The sequence below is a fragment of the Mustela putorius genome, unplaced genomic scaffold, assembly GCF_011764305.1.
Source record: "Mustela putorius furo isolate JIRA1106 unplaced genomic scaffold, ASM1176430v1.1 tig00003858_pilon_pilon_pilon, whole genome shotgun sequence".
NCBI classification, from domain to species: Eukaryota; Metazoa; Chordata; class Mammalia; order Carnivora; family Mustelidae; genus Mustela; species Mustela putorius.
The window spans coordinates 19,082,051-19,099,056 of record NW_025422010.1 but is presented as its reverse complement, the minus strand read 5'-3'; positions in this window follow the sequence as shown (position 1 = coordinate 19,099,056).

Genomic DNA, 17,006 nt, shown 5'->3' with positions numbered 1-17,006 from the left:
CCTTACTTGGGGAGTTTTTTCAATAAATATATTGGAAAACTTTTTGCAGATTTGCAATAATTTGAAAAAACTTTCAGATGAAATAGCCTAGAAATACCATAAAAATTAAGAAAAAGTTAGGTGTTGTTGTAAGAATGATGTATATAGTACATATACCATACAATATGTGTTACATGAACATTCATATCATTTGCAAGGCTTCCTGTCAATAGTAAGCTGATAGTAATTAAGTTTTGGGGGAGTCAATTATGACATATGGATTTTTTAAAGTAGGCTCCATACCCCAAATGTGCCTTGAACTCAGTAGAGTTGCATGCTCTGCTGACTGAATCAGTCAGGCCACCCCCATACATGGATTTTTGATTACATGGGAGGAGGGATTGGTTCTTCTAATCTAATTCAAGGGTCAACTGTTGTCTGCTTTTCTTAATTCGTGGTTGTTAAAATGTGTTCTCTGGACCAAGAGCATCAGCTTCACCAAGAACCTTATTATTAATGCAGATTCTCAAGGCCCTACACAGACCTACTGTACAGAAACTCTAGGGCTGATCTGATTTTAACCAGTCCTCTAGATGATCCTGATACATGCTACAGTTTGGAAACCACTATCTTGAACCCAAATCAGTACTGGGGCCCACAGTATTTTTTTTTTTAATTCTGTAATTACCTAGGAGTCTTTATAATGGGAGATCTTGAGACATCAAATGTGACTGGTCAGATTTTTTATTGCCAAAATGTTTTCTATGGATATATAGGCATTAACTCCTCTAACAAGTATTTTCTGAATGCTCACAATTTAGGCATAGACAAGAAGTAGTAAACAAGACCGAAAAGAACCCTGCTTCACAAGATACCATTCTGGGCTGAATATTACAGATGTTAATTTATCACATGGGCTCCAGTTGCCTTTAGACTATAAATAGAAGTTTTATTATAGTCATCTATCCTGGTAAGTGAAGAATTGCTCAATCTTCATTGAGCAAAGTGAAAATTGTCCGACTCAGGGACTGAGTTTTTTCTGTGCTTGACCTGATGCTGTAATAATATTGCATTTGCATTAAACTAACACACCCAGTTGAAAACTGAACGGTTTAGTCAATCAGTTGAGAGAGAGCACAAGCAGAGGGAACAGCAGACCTAGGCAGAAGGAGATGCAGACTCACCAGTAGGCAGGGGAGCCTGATGCAGGGCTCCATCCCAGGACCCTGGGATCATGACCGGAGCCAAAGGCAGAAGCTTAATTCGACTGAGCGATCCAGGCGCCCCTGTCACTTTGAGAATTTTTAAAAATAATTATTAAACACCACTTGGTATATGAGGTTTCTGTAAACATTTTGTATGTTAAGCAGTCATTGTCCCTGATCCTAAAGATACCTCCTTTCTCAGATACTAATGAGAATGAATGATGGTCTTTTAGAGGAAACTGCTAGGCTTACTCTCTCCTATGCGCAGGGAAATCAGAAATGTTTGTCTTGAGTTTGACCTGGGGCAAAAAAAAAATGGGTATGGTTCTTAACTGAGGGTCCCAAATCCAAATTTTTTGAAGGCGCTGGATTAGTAGCATACATATATGGACAGGTCAGGTGTATGAGACAAGAGGAGGTGATAAGGATATAACTGGACAGAGAAAGTTTTTTTTTTCTTTTTTCTCTTGGACAGAGCATGTCTTGTGCAAAAGTGGTTCAACTTCAGTTGCTTCGGTTGTACTTTATGCACAGAGATATATTCTTGACTCATTTATCGAAATTCGCAGATTAAAGTCACTGAAGGAGGTTAAAGTTCAGGTACCTGGCTCCAGCCTTTGATCTTTTTTTTTTTTTTTTTTAAAGATTGTATTTATTTACTTGATGCAGAGAGAGAGAGAGAGAGAGTGCGAGCGCGAGGGCACCTGAGAGAGTGCACGTGCGCAGGCAGGAGGAGGGGCAGGCAGAGGGAAAGGGAGAAGCAGGCTCCCTGCTAAGCGGAGAGCCTGATGTGAGGCTCAGCTGGGATCATGACCTGAGCCCAAGGCAGATGCCTAACTGACTGAGCCACTCAGGGACTCCCAGACTGGTATCAGGATACTGGTTTCTCCAGATTTGATTTGATACCATAAGACCGTATAAAATTAACCTCTATGAAATTGTTATTTTTGTAGGTAAAAGAAATTGTCAAATGATGCCTATCCCATATGACTAATCTAATATTTTCCATCAAGAACTAACAAAAAAACAAGACACATACTCTAAGGAAGAGGTATTTTTAGTTTATATGACTGCTTTTCTCTCTGTAAAGCCAAATTCTCCTCCTGATGTCTCAATTCAGTCATTCAACGTATGTTCAGTCTTTCAAAAAGTATTTTATTTTATTTATTTATTTATTTATTTTATTTGACAAAGAGGGATCACAAGTAGGTAGAGAGGCAGGCAGAGAGGGAGAGGAGGAAGCAGGCTCACTGCCTAGCAGAGAGCCCGATGTGGGACTCAATCCCAGGACCCTGACTGAGATCATGATCTAAGCTGAAGGCAGAGCTTAACCCACTGAGGTACCCCCCCCCCCAAAAGTATTTTTTTTAAAGAAATTGGAAATATAATTGTGAGCAAGATATAATCCACACTCATTCTCTTGGTTCTCATGTTTTAGGGAAATGAACAGGCAAAATTCTGTTACATACAGTAAAATGTGTTAAGGGAAGCTCAGGATGGTGTGAAGGTACTTAGGCAGGGGACATTTAACTTGAAACTGGGAATTCAGAAAGGTTTCCTGAAAGGAATGGATCTGAGAGTAGAAGTGTAATTAGGATTTAGCAAGGTCAAGGGGAGGTACAAGAGTGATGGACATACATGGAATAATTTATGCAAAGCTGAAAGAGGATCTGACTATTTTTAGTAACTATGAATCGTCTAGCTTGACTGCAGTATGTAATGTGAGGTGCACAATATAAGTCTGGAGAGGTAGGAAGAAACCATAATCAAGGAGGATCATTTATGCCAGGTTAAGGTTTTTGGAGGTTATGCCATAGGCAATGGATAGTTACTGAAAGTTTTTTTAAAAGGAACAGGATATAGTATGATGAGATTTGAAATTTTAATACCACCCTTTTAGTTTTTTATTCTTCACATTTTTATTTAAATTCTAGTTAGTTAACACACAATGCCACGTTTGTTTCAGGAATAGAATACAGTGATTCATCACTTACATACAATACCTCCTGCTTATCACAAGTGATAATCCCTATCATCCATCTAGCTCCCCCACCCGCCTCCCTCCATCAACCCTCAGTTTATTCTCTATCATTAAAAGTCTTTTATGGTTTGTTTCCTTCTCTCCTTTTTCTTCCTTCTCTCCTTTTTCTTCCCCCTCTCCCATATGTTTATCTGTTTTGTTTCTTCCATTCCACATATGAGTGAAATCATAAGTCTTTCTCTGACTGACTTATTTCAATTAGTATAATACACTCTAGCTCCATCCACATTGTTGAGAATGGCAAGATTTCATTCTTTTGGATGGCTGAATAATATTCTTTTGTGTAATATATGATGTCTTCTTTATCTATTCATTAGTAGATGGACATTTGGGCTCTTTCCATAGCTTGGCTGTTGATAATACTGCTATGAACATTGGGGTGCATGTACCCCTTCAATTCTGTATTTTTTTATCCTTTGGGGTAAACCTAGTAGTGCAATTGCTGGATAGTAGGATAGTTCTATTTTTAACTTTTTGAGGAACCGCCATACTGTTTTCCAGTTTGCATTCCTTCCAACAGCACAAGAGGTTTTCCTTTTCTCCACATCCTCACCAAAATCTATTGTTTCCTGTGTTGTTAATTTTAGCCATTCTGACAGGTGTGAGGTGGTATCTCATTGTGGTTCTGATTTGTATTTTCATGATGACGAGTGATGTTGAGCATCTTTTCATGTGTCTGTTAGCTATCTGGATGTCTTTTTTGGAAAAGTGTCTATTCATATCTTCTGCCCATTTCTTAATTGGATTTTGGGGGGGTTGTTGAGTTTGATAACTTTTTTATAGATTTTAGATACTAACCCTTTATCAGATATGTAATTTGCAAATATCTTCTCCATTTCAATAGGTTGTCTTTAGTTTTGTTGATTGTTTCCTTCACTGTGCAAAAGCTTTTTATCTTGACGATGTCCCAATAGTTCATTTTTGCTTTTATTTCCCTTGCCTCTGTCCATAAGTAACACCACTTCAGAAAGAAATTTAGAGACTACTGTAACAACAGTGGAAATGTGAAATAGGAACTTGAAATAGTCAATGGTGATGGTGGTAGAGAGTAGATTAGAGAATTTTTTTAAGAAGTAAAATTGTAGGCCTGGTGATTAGTTATGAAAGAAGGAAGACACAGCTTTAAAGATGATTCCCAAGTATCTGACTTGTACAAATGGTAGACAACATTTAGAGAAGCTGCCACTGGAAGACGAGGATCAGGTTTGAGTGGAATATTATGAATTCAATTTTGGATTTGATGAGTTTGAGTTGGTTGTGGAAAATCCAAACTGAGATTTTAATAAATGATTGAATATACAGGAAAGACATTTGGTAATAGAGCTATAAATTAAGAGGCTTATCGATGTAATAGAAGCCAAGAGAGTGGATAGACTCACATACTGAGAGTATGTGGAATGAGAAAAGGTCTGAACATGATCCCCATAGAACAGAAAATTTAAGAGATAGTCAAAGGAAGAGCATGCCACAAAAGATATTGAGAAGAAGTAATCAGAGAGGTAGAAGGAAAACCGGAAGGGTGTGTCAGAACAGAAACCAGTGGAAGGATGTTGAGAAGAAGGAATGGTCAGCCACCACAAATGCAAGAGTACAGATGAGACTGAAGTTCATTGCATTTAGCAGTAAGGAATTTGTTGCTGACTGGCTGAGAGCAATTTTTGCTGGAAAGGCAGGGTCAGAAACAATTTGAAGTGGTTAAGTAGTGAGTCAAAGTAGAGCAAATGGAAATAGTGAGTCTAGACAGATCCTTAAGAAGTTTGGCTTGGTATGAGAAAAAGGAATGTGACCCTGAAGGAGGTTATTTATTTATTTTTAAAAGATGGCCTACTCTTGTTGGGAAAGAGTTAGTGGAAAGAGAAGAGTTTGAAGATAGTGACAGTGGACAAGTGAAAGGCTAAGGTTCCTAAGAAGGTTAGAGGAAGTGTGGTCTAGATCACAGAGCAAGGCAGTCAGTCTTAGACTAAGGCTAACTTAGTCCAAGTCAGCCTTAGGTGGGGGAGGAGGGACACTTTTCCATTGCAGCTGGAGGGGAGAATTCTGATGTTTTAAGTTCTATAATGGAAAGCTGAGGAATTTATCATCTAATGATTTTATTCACTTATGAAATGGGATAAGTGACTATTTACAGTGAATGAGAAATTGTCTTGAGGTTGGAAGTTTGAGGAAAGTAGAGGTATAGATTTTCTGATACTGCAGTCAGAAGGGAAAAATAAAATAATGAACCCCCCCCCACTGCTAATTAAATTGTAAGATGCCCAACAATTTTAGAGATGTTAAAATACATAAAACAGGGCTCTTAGAAACCAATCAAGTAAGTTTTAGATTAGATGCAGAGAATTTATATACATTAATACAAACAGAAGATCTGAATAGAATTTCTGATATTGACTTGAAAATTAACAATGTGGCAGCTATATGAACATAACATAGCAAATAAATCAATAAATGATAATAAGCAAAACATATAGGAAAACAGACTGAGGAAGCACCTAGTCCAGAAAACATATCAATAAAAGGAATGGAAAAAATTTCTCCATGAGTGTTTTGTACATAAAAGGATTTAATAAAAACATGGCAGGCATATAATAAGTTTTCACGTAGTGTAATGAAATGAAAAGGAAGGGCACAGAGCAAAAACAAAACAAAACCAACCAACCAACCAACAAACAAAAAGACCCAGAGGACCAACACCATATACAACTAACTTATCCAGTAGAGTAATGAGCAAAGTTGACATGGCTTAAAACTGAGCTATTGAAGTGGAGGAAACACTTGACTGAATAAAAGCAAACAATACTTTAAAATAATTAGATAGAAGATAATGTAGAGGAGACAAAACTGCTATGGTAGAAAGATAATTCGAGTCTCTAAAGTAGGAACAACAAATAGCACAGAAAATCTATACATAAATCAGTAGAAATATATTATATATAGTACGATTCAATGTCAGAAGATAATGGTGGGAGGGAAACCCAAGAATGTAATACCCAGTCATGTTTCCATTCATGTATATAAAGGTAACAAGAAATTATTCCTACACATTCAAGAACTCAGTGAATACAGCATATCCTCATTGGGAGGAAAAAAGAGACTATCTACTGAAATACTGACAACCAATTAATAAATTAAAAATATAGAGCTTAGGAATGGAAAGAATGTGGTACAAGAACAAGCAATGATTATGAGGTCCATTTAGATCAGTTTAAGGTTTAGCAACCATAAGAATTATGACTGTAGAAGCAAATATAATTGTTACAGAACCTGAAAGTATGAATGTAATAACTAACCAAAATAAAATTGTAGGAGGAAGTGAAAGCTTGCTAGTTTTTCTTACCTTGCTTAAGAAGAAATCGATTGATGCTGTCCATATTAAACATGTAGTTAATCATTACTTAATGATTTAAACTGTTTGTATTTTATAATTTTTTCATAACATTTGAGAAAAATAATCTTTTAAGAAATAATACATTTTGTAGTGATAAAAACAGCTAAAGTTCAGTAATTATTTTAGTACACTTCATTTTCTTCTTTTAAAATCAATGATAGATTTAATGCTCTTATTGAAAATGTAGCATGTTTAATGTAATTCTATTTTAATACATTTTAACTGATCTGCTTATATAGTTAGCATTTATCTAATGTACATGCCTATGTGCATAGATATAGAAATATCTAGGATGATTCTCATATTTGGAATTACAGTCACTTAATGAAAAAAGTGGTTATTTTTGGATGGCAAGATTTGGGGATGATTATTTTACTTTCTTCCTTACACTTGTTGTATTATATAAATTAATAAGCATTGATTTAAAATGTCTCATTTTAAAAAATGAAGAATTTATAGAAAAGCACAATCAAGAAAAGTCACTTATAATTCTACCACCCAGAAATTTTTAGTTATTATTTTGTTATATATCCTTTCAGACTTTTTTTTTAAGATACATACATGGTCATACATGCATACACATTATCTTTAAACAACTTGAGATCATAGTGTTCACACTATTTTTTAATGTGCTTATTTATTATATGTGGACATCTTTTAATATCAGTAAATGTATCCACACCATTATGTAAAATTTCATTGTGCATCTATTACATAATTTATTTTACCAGTCTCCTAAGGAGATATTTAGAATGTTCAATAATTTTCATTATTTTATTTTATTTTTTTAAAGATTATTTATTTATTTATTTGCCAGAGACAGAGGGAGAGAGAGCGAGTGAGCACAGGCAGACACAGAGGCAGGCAGAGGCAGAGGGAGAAGCAGGCTCCCTGCCGAGCAAGGAGCCCGATGTGGGACTCGATCCCAGGATCCTGGGATCATGACCTGAGCCGAAGGCAGCTGCTTAACCAACTGAGCCACCCAGGCGTCCCAATTTTCATTATTTTAAAAACAATCCTAGATGAATAGCTGCACTCATATATTTGCATATATATATGCTGCACCCATATATATAAATATTTGAACTCACTATAAATAATTTAATTATTTATTAAGATAAGCTCCTAAAAGTAGAATTTCTGGGCTTAAATCTGTAGGTTTTGGGGAGGAGAGGGGGGGGAAGCAAATTGTATGTGTATGCATGCGTGTGTGTTTGCATGCTTGTGCATGTGTGTGTGTGCAACCAGACATCAAGAAGTGTGCTGCAGACTTTTCCACTAGGAAGAGTGAAATGTTCATCTCCTGAGGTCTGAGAATATGTCTTTAAATGCCAGCTGCAAGTGTGAGTTGTCTTTGATTTTCGTATTTTATCTTAAAAATTCATGCTGATTTTTGCACTCTATTAAAAAAATCCAGTGTAATGTGTTATGCCTCTAGATCTTTGAGTGGATTTTACATTCCAGGAAAGTGTGTGAAGAATATCCTGCTGCTCATGTAATCCTCATGACACTCACTGCCCTATTTTTTGTTTGAAAAGCACAGAAAAGGGGTGCCTGGGTGGCTCAGTGGGTTAAAGCCTCTGCCTTCAGCTCAGGTCATGGTCTCAGGGTTCTCGGATTGGGCCCCCAAGGAGGCTCTCTGCTCAGCAGGGAGTCTGCTTCCCCCTCCTTCTCTTTCTGCCTCTCTGCGTACTTGTGATCTCTGTCTGTCAAATAAATAAATAAAGTCTTAAAAAAAAAAAAAGAAAGAAAAGCACAGAAAAGGGATAGGTCAACAAAAGCTAATTGTTAATCAGGGAACAACCCTCAACCAAGCATCGTGTTATGTTAGTGTGGGGAATTACAAAGAAGTTGAGAACATAGTCCCTGCCTTTGAATTGCCTCCAGTTTATCTGCTTCCCTAAAAACAAGCCCATCAAAGAATTTATGCCTAACCTGGTAACTGCCTGGGCTGAGGTCTTATGATGCATTTGCTTGACAGGGTGGAAAGTCCCTGCCTGTGTTCCTTTCTTTGCACACTTCCAGGGACTTGATAATGTGTTTGTTTTGGACTTGGCATCCTCATTAGCATCTGTGGTCTTTTAGAATCTTGGGAAGGGGATCAGGTACCTTGCTGGTGAAAGGAAAGTATAATAAAAATAAGTTTTTAGGCTTTTGCATTTGGGACAAGTATAGTACAGGAAGTAAAAATAAACTAGATCCTAAACTTACCAGGACTTCCAGTTCAGGAGACTTGATACACACGAGGAAAATGTCAGTAGGAAGTTCTCTTACCAGGGACATGAAAGTCACATTCAGAGCCAATTCAGTCATTGCTGTTTAACTTCTGGGTTTCCTTACGGTGACTCTGATGTCTCGCAGAGTCCCAAAAACAAGGTAGGTAAGTGTTGCTGAGTTAAATAGATGTATGCTCCAATAATGTTTGTACATAGCATTCTGCACTTACGGAAAGAACTAAGGCATGCTCCTTAGTTTTAAGAAGACTTTTAACGTTAAGGGCTAAAGTAGAAAGTGTTTGTAAACCTTAAACAAAACCAGAGACTTTTTTCATCTTCTGACTTGTGTGTCCCTGAAGCAGGGTCCCCAGTTTTTAATCATTGCACTCCTTGGGTCTGGCTAGAGAGGGTTTCAGACAAGGAAGGGTACCCTGTGTCTGTCATTTTCTGTCCTGACCCCCTGCTGACACATGACCCTTGCCAAGCTCCCTTGCTTCATGTGCTGCTTTCAAAGCTTCTGGCTTTGGACTCAGTGTTCTCCCAGGACAATTCCAATGTTTCTTCTGACCTATGCACACCTTAATTCCTAAGGAAGGAAGCACCTGTCCCCTTGCTCTGACGTAAAGCCCGTAAGATCATCACCACCATGCTCTTTCATGGTCACACCGAGGTGGAGAACTAGATATCCTGATTCTGAGTATCTCTGTTCAGGTTGTCATCCAGGACTGAGCTGAAGAGCTGGTAATGCAAAGTCACACTGATGTACAATAAATTATGTTGCTTTTGACGTGTTTACTTATTTAAGTGAACATAATTGGATTAATCATAGTCCTTGGTTCATCAAATACTATTGTCATTGTTTCATCATTGACTCATATTTATTTTATTTTAAAAAATTATCACTTGGGGCGCCTGGGTGGCTCAGTGGGTTAAAGCCTCTGCCTTCGGCTCAGGTCATGATCCCAGGGTCCTGGGATCAAGCCCCGAATTGGGCTCTCTGCTCAGCAGGGAGCTTGCTTCCTCCTCTCTCTCTGCCTGCCTCTCTGCCTGCTTGTGATCTCTTTCAAATAAATAAATAAATAATCTTTAAAAAAAATGATCACTAATGTATAGTTGCTATAAATGTTATATTAGTTTCACGTGTTCAACATAGTAATTTGACAATTCTGTACATTTCTTATTTATTTATTGAATGAATTTTTTTAAAAAAGATTTTATTTATTTATTTGACAGGTAGCTAGAGAGGGAACACAAGCAGGGGGAGTGGGAGAGGGGAAGCAGGTTTCCCGCTGAGCAGGGGGCCCAACACAGGGTTGGATCCCAGGACCATGGGACCATGGCCTGAGCCAAAGGCAGACACTTAACAACTGAGCCAGCTAGGCCCCCCTGGTGTGGTATTTCAAAGATGCTTCCTGACACTGCCTCAGTGTCCATGAAGGAGAAAGAGACTACAAGCTGTCATATGTGTTTAGTTGTACAAGCCAGTGAGTTATTTAAGGGTAAGAAATTTTAACATTCACAAATTAGAACTGGTTTTCTCCCTTAATCCAATTCAAAGGAAGTGTGATTCACATGAATCTTCGTTTGTGTTTTCTCCTGGCACTGGATTACATGCTGGTTGAGAGTTTATATAAAGTCGGGAAACAGTTAACTCAGACCAGACTTCCTTTCTTCTTTGAGTTAAGTTTCTGACTATATGAGACAGATTGTTAAAGGAGTCCTTTAGTTTAGTGATTTAATTGTTGGTTGATCTGGACCAGCAGAGGAATTTTATTCCCCCTTGAAGCTGGCTGTAGTTTCATGTTCTTGCCTGAACATGTCTGGATCTGGAAGAAAAATTCTGCCTTGTTGTACAAAGCACTTCTCTGTATTGTCACTCCTCCTGGACTGGTGACTTTCTAGTTTAGAAGGTTTCACTCAGGCTACAGCTTTTCTTGAAGATAAATATAACACGACATCTGCAGAGTTATAGCTGAATTCTGTCCTTGGTAAAGCAGGTAACTAGAAATAATTTGGGAAGGAAAAGGCCTATGATCATTCTTAACTTAAAGCAATATTTTCCCATTATACTTTCAAAAAGAATAGGTAATAATAATAATAATAATAGTTCGGGGGAAGGGGGTGGGGAAAAATAATAATAGATTTACTCCTTTGGAATAACATGTACGAAAACATCTATTCCAAGTAAGGTTAGTTAGTTAGCCTTTTATCTATCTGGAAAAAGTGTCCCAGCTCAGATAAGGCTAAGGCCATTGGCACCCCCTAGTGTTACCATGTAGGCATAGAAACACAGAGTCAAGCTCCAGGACAAAACATCCAAAAAAGTCTTTTAGATTTTTGGCGAAGTTATAGTTAATGCCATCTAGGAAAAATTCCTTTTTGCTTCATCCTTTTAGCTTCAACATTTTTTTTTATAAAGTTGAAAATGGAGAACTTAAGATGTCAGAGAAAAAGAATAAATGAGTACTGAGAATATGTAGAAGGATGTGTAGGGAGATTGGGGAAGGGAATTAATATTTACTGAATACCTACCATTTACCAGGCTGCATGCTCTGCTTACGTTTTCTTGAAGGAGAGAGCAGAGTTGGGATTTTTCTCTCTCACTAACTCCTCTTTTGTGCAAGTTGATGGAGCAGCACTCAGGAAAATTAAGAAAACAATCTCGTTTACAATTGTACCAAAAATAATAAAACACCTAGGAATCAACTTTTTTTCTTAAAGATTTTATTTATTTGTTTGGGAGAGGGAGAGAGAGCAGGCAGAAGGGCAGAGAAAGAGGGAGAGAGATAAGCAGACTCCCCGATGAGCATGGAGCCCTGTGACTTGGGGCTTGACACAGGTCCCCTGAGATCAAAACTTGAGCCGAAGTCAGATGCTTAACCCACTGAGTCACCCAGGTGTCCCCACCTAGGAATAAACTTAACCAAGGAGGTCAAAGACCTGTACTCCAAAAACTAAAATACTGATGAGAGAACATGAAGGTGACACAAACAAATGGAAAGATATTCCTTGCTTGTGGAATAGAAGCACAAATATGGTTAAAAGGTCCATACTACCCAACTCAATCTACACATTTAATGCAATCCCTATCAAAATACCAAGAGCATTTTTTCACAGAACTAGAACAATCTTAAAATTTGTATGGAACGACAAAGACCCTGAATTGCCAAAATAATCTTGAAAAAGAAAAAGCTAGAGGTATCAGAATTCCAGATGTGGAGTTAGACTACAAAGCTGTAGCAATCAAAACAGTATGTTGCTGGCCCCAAAATAGATACATAGATCAATAGAAGAGAATAGAAAGCCCAGAAACAAACACATGATTTTATGGTCAATTAATCTTTAACAAAAGAGGCAAGAATAGGTAATGGGAAAAAGGGCAGTCTCTTCAACAGACGTTAGGAAAACTAGATAGCTACATGCAAAAGAATGAAACTGGACCACGTTTTTGCACCATACATGAAAATAAATTCAAAATGGACTAAAGACCCAAATGTGAGACCTAAAACCATAAATATCCTAGAAGAAAGCACAGACAGTAATTTCTCTAACATCAATCAGAGCAACATTTTTCCTAGATATGCCTCCTGAGGCAAGGGAAATAAAAGCAAAAATAAACTATTGGGACTGCATTGAAATAAAAAGCTTCTGCACAGCAAAGGAAACAATCAACAAATCAAAAGAATGGCCTACTGAATGGGAGAAAATATTTGTAAATGATATATCTGATAAAGGGTTAGTGTCCAAAATTATATAAAGAACTTATATAACGCAACACCAAAAATCCAATTAAAAATGAGCAGAAGGGGCACCTGGGTGGCTCAGTGGGTTAAGCCTCTGCCTCTGGCTTGGGGCATGATTACAGGGTCCTGGGATCAAGCCCCGCCTCCAGCTCTCTGCTCTGCGGGGAGCCTGCCTCCCCCCTCCTCTCTCTCTCTGCCTGCCTCTCTACCTACTCACGATCTCTGTCAAATAAATAAATAAATAAATAGATAAATCTTTAAAAAAAAATGAGCAGAAGATATGAGCAGACATTTCTCCAAAGAAGACCTATAGATGAAAAGATGCTCAACATCACTCATCATCAGAGATATGCAAATTAAAACCACAATGAGGTATCACCTCTACACCTCAGAATGACTGAAATAAAAACACAAGAAAAAACAAGGGTTGGCAAGGACATGGAAAAAAAGGAACCCTAGTGTACTGTTGGTGGTGCAAACTGGCACAACCACTCTGGAGAACAATATGGAGGTTCCTGGAAAAATTAAAAATGGATCCAGTAATTGTGCTATTGAGTATTTACCCAAAGGAGACAAATACACTAATTTGAAAGGATGTATGCAGTGCTATGTTCACCATAGCATTATTTACAATAACCAAGTTATGGAAGCAACCCAACTATCCATCAGTAGATGAATGGATAAAGAAGAAGTGGTGTATACATGTAATGGAATATCACTCAGCCCAAGAAAAGAATGATATCTTGCCACTTGTGACAGCATGGATGGAGCTACAGGGTGTAATGCTGAGTCAAATAAGTCGGTCAGAGGAGAAAAATACCGTATGATTTCACTTGTATATAGAATTTAAGAAACAAATCAAACCAAGGAAAAAAGCGTGTGTGTGAGAGAGAGCCAAAGCAAGAAACAGACTCTTAACCACAGAGAACAAACTGATGGTTGCCAGAGGGGAGGTAGGTGGGCGGTGGGGGAAATAAGTGAAGATTAAGAGTACACTTATCATAAGCACTGAGTAATACATAGAATTGTTGAATCACTGTACTGGACACCTGGAACTAATGTAATTCTATGTTAACGGAGCACCTGGGTGGCTCAGTGGGTTAAACCTCTGCCTTTGGCTCAGGTCATGATCCCAGGGTCCTGGGATCCAGCCCCACATCGGGTTCTCTGCTCAGCCGGGAGCCTGCTTCCTCCTCTCTCTCTCTCTGCCTGCCTCTCTGCCTACTTGTGATCTCTCTCTCCCTCTCTCTGTCAAATAAATAAAAATCTTTTAAAAAAATTCTGTGTTAACTAAACTAGAACTAAAATAAAAAACAATAAAAAAAGAACGTTTTATAGTGAATGGTCTCGGAAAATAGAGATAGTGTCTCCCTTCAGAGCAGGGGTTTGTTTTTCTCCATTGGTAATAAAGATAATGTCTCTCCAGAACAAAGGCTGGACAAGTTTGCTTACAGCTCTAAGGTTTGGGTTTCCTAAGCCTGGGGTTGCTCAGCTGTGATACAAACCTACAGTGTGTTCAGCACCCACCTGGCATCTCCCCTCTCCCTCTGTAGGATCTGGGGGCAAGGGAAATGGTGGCCAGTATGAAATTCATGCTGCTTGCCATGTCTTGAGTAATAAAGTCTTTTCTCTGATCCAGAATTGTGTATCTTCTAGTAGCACCAGTGAAATTGTGGCAGGCTTACTAAAAAGTGTCAGATGCTGGGGCACCTGGGTGGCTCAGTGGGTTAAGCTTCTGCCCTCAGCTCAGGTCATGATCCCCCGGGTCCTGGGATTGAGCCTTGAGTCAGGCTCTCTGCTCAGCAGGGGGCCTGCTTCTCTCTCTCTCTGCCTGCCTCTCTGCCTACTTGTGTCTGTCTATCAAATAAATAAATAAAATCTTAAAAAAAAAGGGGGGGGTCAGATGCTTTGCAGTCTTTTACAGTGACCACTCCAAGTTATGCCCAGTCTAGACATCTGGCTCCTACGGTCATGTAGTGCCTGACCTCCCCGTTGTTCAGAAAGAGGGTTCCAATTTACCGTGCCCTTGCTCTGACTGCAGTTTTGTCCCATTTCAAGAAAATCAGATATTAAGAATACTCCAGGGGCGCCTGAGTGGCTCAGTGGGTTAAGCCTCTGCCTTCAGCTCTGGTCATGATCCTGGGGTCCTGGGATCGAGCCCCGCATCGGGCTCTCTGCTTAGCAGGGAGCCTGCTTCCTCCTCTCTCTCTCTCTGCCTGCCTCTTGGCCTACTTGTGATCTCTCTCTGTCAAAAAAATAAAAAATTAAAATTAAAAAAAAAAAGAATACTCCAAATATTAAAAACTAAAACCATGGATGATTAGCTACATAATATGTAACATGTGTATTACACTTCAAAATGCATATGTGTAATTCTGTAACATTGGAATTTCAGGTACTGATTTTTAAAATAGGTTTAATACAATTTTGGTCAACTCTTTATAGCATGATAAATTTCTAGGACTCACTAGAAGTATTTATTATATTTAGCATAAAAAAGAAAGCCGGAAGTTGAAGGCATTTCTACTGAGCCAGATTTTTCCAAAATATAGTTCTTCTTGTTCCGGAAAACCTGGAAGTCACTCTCAAACTTTAGAATTATAGTGTAGGTTAGTTGTGAGTGTGTGTGTGTGTGTGGGGGGGGAAGCACGCACACGTGCATGCGTGTATGTGCGTTTGTTAAAAATTACCTAGTTTCATCCCCAGGAATTCTAATTCACCAAAACTAGCCTGGGATCCGGGACTCTACATTTTCAAAATGTAATCTTGGAGTGGGTTCTGACTCTGCTGTCTTGAGAACCATACTCTGAGAATTGTCTTGAAACATAAAAGACTTCTCAAGTAAATGAATGACTTAAGATATGCAAATGGTTTGTGCAACCGGGGTCTCTGATGATAAATTATTTTTCATTAGGTTGCTGGTGACCTTGGTTGTAAGAATAAACGAGTGCTACCCAGGTGTAGGGATACCTGTGATTTCCAGTGTACAGGACAGTAAACAGCCGAAGCAGCTATGCCTGTATAATACTCCCTCAAGAAATACTGAGTGCTGGCTGTGTGCAGCAATAGGCCTGGTGTTTGGGATGGTTTCGTTTTCACATCCACTGCCCTCCCCTTCCTTGCTGTTTGCAATTCTTGTAGCTGGATTTTTATGAACAGGGCTTGAAATCCCAGAGGATATGGATTTGAAAACACCTCAGTGGGTGCTCACCCAAATCCTTAAGTTTGGTCAAAAACTGTTACCATCCTCATTTCACAGATGTGAAAGTTTTTGGACAAAGAGGTTAAATGTCTTGCCAAGAGTCATGCACATAGGGAATGATTGAGCTAATGCTTGAATCTTGATTTTCTGACTCCCAACCTCCCACTCTCTGTTGTATACAACACCGCCTCCCATATGAGTTGATCCCACTGCCTTTGGGAGATAATTTTATTTTGATGAAATGTGATTTACACGGACATTTTCAGAACAAAGAATCTCCTATTGTCTAAGCATGGTACACCTGTGCAGCAAAGGAAAACACTAATATCCTTATGATGTCATAAAAAAAATACCCCAAAGGAAAAGACAGCGTTCTGTTTTCAAAATGAAGTGGTATCTGCAATAACCAGAACCAGGCCTAACTACAGAACAGCATGCTCTGTCCCCTAAAACATGCATACTGAATTATCTGACCAGTCTTAAAAATGCCCCATGAGAAGGGGGAATGGAAAAGACAAGGCAGATCAGGCTCAGAATATGGACACACTGCCACATTAATTATGAAGGGGACTTGGGAACCACACCTTTGGTTTTTTGTTCCCAAGTACCATGCCAACCATTGCTCTGGGTTTCCTGCCTTTCCCAGAGATTTCTCTAGATTTTGTATTTTGCAGGGCACCCAGACCCTGTCTGGCTTTCAGTAAATGTTCAGTAACAACAATAACACAGAAGTGACTGTTTATTCAGATGGAAATTAACATGGATGAGATAACATTCTGGATTTCTGTTTCCCACCCCTAGGATTGTAGGTTTAAGCAACATGAGAGAGAATGGATTTAATACACATTTCTATTACTGATTGAGATTGGCAACACTTACCTTGGGTTAGGTTCTTTATTATTTTCAAAATGCTGTCACATATATTAGCCTCTTAATTAACCAAATAGCTACGAAGTGAGGACATATTTTTATTTCATTTTACAAATGGAGCTCAAGGAGATTAATCAATTTGTCTAACATTGCTGTGATTGAGCTTGTCTGAATTTGAACCTAGCTCTTGATTCTTTTTTTTTTTTTTTGGATTTATTTATTTATTTTGACAGACAGAAATCACAAGTAGGCAGAGAGGCAGGCAGAGAGAGAGGAGGAAGCAGGCTCCCTGCTGAGCAGAGAGCCCGACTCGGGGCTTGATCCCAGGACCCTGAGATCATGACCTGAGCCAAAGGCAGAGGCTT